Source organism: Chelonus insularis, unplaced genomic scaffold (assembly GCF_013357705.1).
Source record: "Chelonus insularis isolate UGA/USDA-ARS -01 unplaced genomic scaffold, ASM1335770v1 contig_23_pilon, whole genome shotgun sequence".
NCBI classification, from domain to species: Eukaryota; Metazoa; Arthropoda; class Insecta; order Hymenoptera; family Braconidae; genus Chelonus; species Chelonus insularis.
In genome coordinates this window covers 289,978-295,977 of record NW_023276443.1, presented here as the reverse complement: position 1 = coordinate 295,977, position 6,000 = coordinate 289,978, and the positions used below count along the sequence as shown (strand labels likewise).

The 6,000-nt window shown below is 41.1% G+C and overlaps 1 pseudogene; it reads right to left on the bottom strand.

Moving 5' to 3' along the window:
* Positions 1-275: 275 nt before the first annotated feature.
* Positions 276-2,361, bottom strand: LOC118064555 (uncharacterized; annotated as a pseudogene).
* Between the last annotated feature and the right edge of the window lie 3,639 nt (positions 2,362-6,000).

Below are 6,000 nucleotides of genomic sequence, written 5' to 3'. Positions count from 1 at the left end.
GCACACTTTCTTACAGCCTGTGAGTATTTCATTTGTCACCCAAATTATTTAGATATTCTCAAAGTAAAGGATGAGAAATGTCTGACTGACCAAAACAAAAAAATAATATATAGATTGGTGTCCAGGAAATTTGTTTATTGAAAGTCCTTCAAGGTTCAAAAGGAATGTGGTAGCCTGAAATTACTTTTACGATTGTAGTAGGAGCTCCCATCTCTCTCCATCTTTCCTGAAATCTTACTAGCTACCCTCCTGAAAAAACTTTTGGTTTCATACAGTCATTTACCGGGTCCCTTACAAAAAAAATTCGACGATCTACGTCCTGGAAAATCTTTTATATTATTATTATTCTGGCTGTGGCTATTGCTCTTAGATCCAAGATTACTATGATACTGACGTGACTCTGCATTAGACCTAGAATAATTACCTGTCCTGACTGGTAATTGGAATGTTCGACCAGATTTAGATTGAATAAACTCTTTTTCTTGCACAGGCTTCTTCGAAGTTACATACGCTGGTGTATTGAGCCAAGTCTGGGCACCACCTTAAGAATGTATGAGGCTCGACAAATTTTCTTTATTAAAAAGGTACTCAGAACTAGGTGAAAGCATACGCAAGGCTGCTTGTACATTCTCATTTGAGATCTCTGATAATAAACTATCTCGTCTAGCCTCTACACATTTCGCTCGCTTACCACAGACTACCTGTAGCATCTGATTCATGATCTTGAAATATTCTGATCCAGGACCTAGATTTAAGGTTATGACTTCACTCAGGGAGTCTGCTGATATCTCTTCTTCTTTTGTCTGGAACCAATCTATTAACTGTCCCAAAAACTCCTGTAGTAACTCTCGTTGTTCCAGTAGAGCATTAGACGAACCTGCCATAACCCGTTCAGTATTCTTCACCTGGTCCTTGCCTTTTTTAAATAGCATAGTTCTACATTTACTTGGAGATCCGTAAAACCTGGTGAGGCTAAAAACTCTTTCAAAGTATTAGCATATCTTTCCAGTCTGGAGAGCCAAATCTTTGTAAACACTTAAAACTGATAACCTATCTTGAGATGCTGGACGGAATACTTTTTTCTTATCCACATCAGTCTTAAACTCTCCAAGGCCAAATGAGTTAACCAACACTGGACGGTTTTCTACGTTATCCTCTAAATTTCTATCTTATAGAAACATATGTGCTACAAAGACTACTTTCTCTTTCAAACCCTTAATATTAACGTCGTCATTCATCTTTCTTCTCTTGCTTGGCGGGCCGCCATCTTGCACATTGTTGTCAATAGGCCGTTAATCTAACTTGTCTGAAGAATTGCCACCGGCAGAATTATCTGCCGAGATCAATTCTTTATCTGGGTATAGACCCTTCCCGTAGGTATACTTGGTAACTCTGCCATTATTATAGCGGGACAGAGGCTGGGAGCCACCATCACCACCGCAACCTTCGCAGAATACCTGTAACCTGTAGATCAAACGGATAGGGACTTTATTCTCCATTCATTTTACTTAACAATCTTTAATAATAAAAACTTTTACATATTTCAGGAAACACTTAACACTAAACATTTTCTTTTAGCTGTTGACAATGTAATGGTGCTCCTCTCACACCATGAACAGCTGGGGCCGCCGACCAAAGCGGATAAAACTGGTACTACGGGAGACCGCAATCCAAGCCCGCATCCAGAGCTGTAAAGTCGAAAAACGACATGCAGGAACCAGGTGCTTTCGGTCAATTGAGTTTGGACTCGTAGTGGTATGTTGCAAGGCCTTGGGCTAAATGCATGTATCCTCGTACCTTTGTAAAGGCTCGAGAGTATTACGTCCCAAGTAACGCCGTCACTAGAGGTAGAACCATTCCCAGAGTTATGCCCTATAAGGCGAGGTACTCAAATAAAATGTCCTTCTCAGAACAGGGAAATAAGGATTTGCAGGAAGCAACATCTGATTATCTCGGTTATTTCATTCTGTTTTGACTTGGTCTAGGGTACTCTATCGACGGCCTAACATTTTTCTCCCCACCGAATAATTAGATGACTCAAGGTCTCTCCTGCCAACTCATTTTCGCCAATTAGACAACTCTAATTAATTCCTAGACGTATATATTCCTTTTCGAAGGGCCTAGAAGCTTCGAGAACGCAGAGTTTTCGAGAAACACGGACTGTAGTCTTCAGTATTCGCCGGTTACTGCGAGTATTCGTTCAAAAGTCCCGACTGCTCTAGCATCCAAACATCCAAAAAATTCAGTCCACAAAGTCCCGACTTCTCACTTAGCCGACTCAAAGTTTAAACACATTCTTTCCCCAAAAATTCCAGCTCTTGTTGGGGCAGCAAGACTAATTTTTCCTTGTTTATTTGCCATCCTGAAGACTCCAGTAATTTCACAGCTTCGACTGCCTGCATCTTTAACTTTGATTTGTCCTGAGACGTTTCAAGTATACCAAATGATAGTCTTCTATCAGTTGAAGCCTTTGAAACATCTTCTTTACCATAAGATTGAGACCCATGGCTTCCTGATGTGCTATTGTAAAAAGACTCTCTTCTCTGGATAGATTTCTTCGAGTACACATAAACTAGTGTATTCAGTATTAGGCGTTTTCTGAAATATCAAAGAGTTTGCATGAGAGATTGTTGTTGAGTACCTAAAAGTGAAGTAAAGTCATGTAAAAAGATAGAAACAAAATTAAAAAGAAAAACGAAACAAACAAAAAAATAAAGAATAGAGAATAAAGTCCCTATCCGTTTGATCCACTGGTTACATGTGTTCCGCGAAGGTTGCAGGCCTGCAACCTGTGCCTAGATGTTCCGACAACGCCCAAGTGTGGATCAATGAAGTTCACAAGCTATGTTTTACGGCGCTGGTAATGATCTACTACGTCTACGGGGTGGAGGATTCTGTGTGTTGGGCATCGCTGCTCCCGTTCGCGCTACCCTCCTCTTTTTTCTCACCCCCTCGCAGATTCTTCTAATTTCCCCCACGATCTTCTTCCGTGAGGGAAATTTTGGTTTCGGTGTCTTGTAGTGCAGGAATAAACAGATGTTGACATTATAAAAAATGTGAACCACCACGCTGAAGTCAAGTATTCTATCGGTGGGCGACGGGTTTTCTACAAGGAATGACGTAATCATGTGTTTTTTCCGTTTTGGCTGTGTCGTACCCTTAATATACTCTGAAGGAGGTGCGACCCCCAGATTCGGAGCATTACTCGATAAATATTGCCATCTAGTGACTCGGACCTTGTAGATACTACGCCAGCCGTCGTCTCAACGATAGACTCCTCTGGGATCCTGGAAATGCAACGGATAATTGCTTCCTGTGACCTCCTTTATGACGTTTACCTGGACAGGTGTGTACCAGGAAATCTGCGGATTCTGTATCTTCTTGGTGCCGGTAGAGGTTGACGTAGTAGTTTCGGCCTCACTAGTACTGACCACGACTGAAGACATAATGCGTACTGGGAAGTCCAGTACCTCAGTCTGAGATATTGATTTGACAGGTGTTTCAGCACGGACCGATTTTACAGTAAAACCAGATCTGATTATCACAGTAGCAGGCAGGTCTCCAGACGGACTGATACCGACAACGGACGTAAAAGCAGCAGGTGGAAATAAATCCGAACCTTCTCGGACAGGTGTATCCTAAGAATCATGAAACCCTGCGTCTTCAAAAGACGACAACTCTATTTGTTGATGCACTGGTGACAGAGATCCGGTGGCAGGCAGCGTCTCTTCAGACTGTGATGTAGCTTTCTCATTCTCTACGGCCAGTCTCCTCTTGGATATAGGTGAGCCACACGGTTCTAGATAGAATAGGTCAAATGGCCTCTTCTTCGTTGATGGTCGAGATTTGTACAGGCGGCGTAAGTCTTTGTGCTTATACGGTAAATCAGTCAATTCAACTACTGCAATCACGTCTGAGGTTACAGTCGGTGGTGTAACAGCCCCAGTTTGATCCTCACAGCTACCATGAGGAACTCTTTTGCCTTTCTTCAGTAGTTGGAGTACGGTTGTTGTCTCCTTCTCTCTTTCTTCTCTTACTTTTGATTTCTCCTGAACTTCAACAGTTTGTATAATAATCCTTTCCAATCTTACGATTAGCGTGGGAACATAATTTGGCATAGGAGTGAAAGCACGATTTGAGTTAGTAACAACAGATTTTGGACTATAAAGAGGGCTTATGATAGAAGCAGGAAGGAGCACAGCAGAAGCAGAAACGGAAATGAAATTCTTGGACACGGTGCGGTAATTAATCTAAACAGAATAAAGCAACAAAAAAACATGCAGATAGATTTGCAACGGAAATAAACAGTAAATAAGGTTCCCTTTGCAAAAAATAAACAGTAAATCAGGTAAGTAGTGCTAGCAAAATTAAATTACAGTGACATTTAACCATAAATTATTGAGAAGGAGAGCTGCTGCTCCATGGATTGATATCTTTAATATGCACTCTTTGGGTTTTCCCATTCTCATCAATCAAGATCAGTAGTTTAGGACTGAGTATCCTTTTTACAGTATAGCTGCCAGAAAATTTAGGGGTTAGTTTGGCTGAAATGCTATCAATCGCGGATAATAAAGTATGCTCTCTTTTCGACACACTGTCCCCAACCGCTGGCACCCAGTCACGCCGTTTGTCGTCATAATTATGTTTTTGCTTACTAAAAGCTAGAGCTAGATTCGACCTTACTATCTCGTAGGCCTGTTGAAGAACATCAAGATCCTGGAAACGATCTTTCGCGGATGCATAAACTTGACCGATACAAGAACACAAAGTATTTGGTGGAATCAGCTCCCGTCCACAATTCAAAAAGGCAGCGGATAAACCCGTAGATTCATGCAACGAAGTATTATAAGCGAACGATAATTCTGGAAGTTCTTTGTCCCAAAACCTTTGCGAACCTTTAAGGAACTGTACAATCATGATTTTGAAAACCCGGCTCGTACGCTCAACAGGATTGCACTGAGGAGAGTAAGGTGGAGTCCTCATGTGTTGAATACCAAAACTAGCCAATAAATCAGTAAATTCGCGACTTACAAACTGTGTGCCATTATCAGAGATAACGATTCTAGGGCTCCCAAAGTGACAAATAATCCTTTCCCTAAAATGATTACAAATAGCTCTTGCCAGTAGGTTGTCTCAATGGCCAAATCTCAGTCCATTTGGTGAACTTATCTTGTATAACTAGAGCATACTTGTGCCCCTTAGATGATCTTGTCATAGGTCCAATGATATCCATGGACAAAATCATTCCATGGGTTTGCGGTAGTGATAGTGCCCATTTTCTCAGGTGTCTGCCTTTGTGACGGCTTATGTTGTTGACAACTCGGGCATCTCTTCACCTAGTTAATAATATCTTGTCTCATCTTGGGCCAATAGTATCTCTGATAGATCCGTGCTAATGTTTTATAGCGTCTAAGATGGCCAGCAGGAGCATCATGATTCTCCTGCTGGCCTCCTGTAATACCTGAGCTCTAAGCTCTTCAGGTACTACTATCTTCCAGTCATTATCATCAATTCCTGGGCTCATGCTTAACTTCACGTGTTTAAACTTATGCCCATTCCTAATATAGTAATCAGGAAACTTGTCCGGAAATTGAGTAACGTGCGAGAACACCCTTTGATACCATTCATCTTTTTCTCGAATATTCAAAGATTATCTCATCGGATGGATCATCATCAACCTCTTCTTCAGCATCAACCGGATTACGAGAAAGTGCATCAGCGACCTCATTGTTTACATCATTTCTGAAAATAATATCGAAGTCAAACTGTTGTAAGAAAATACTTCAACGAGCTATACAACCAGCTAGACTTTCAAGTGAATGTAGCCATTTTAATGATTGATAATCCGTAATAATAGTAAATGCGTATTCTTCAAGATAAGGTCTCATTTTCCGAACACCCCAGACATTCCTTCTTAGTAACTAAATAGTTCTATTCACCTTTGTTTAGTGTACGACTAGCAAAAGCTAAGACGTTCATCATCATTATAGTTCTGCGTTA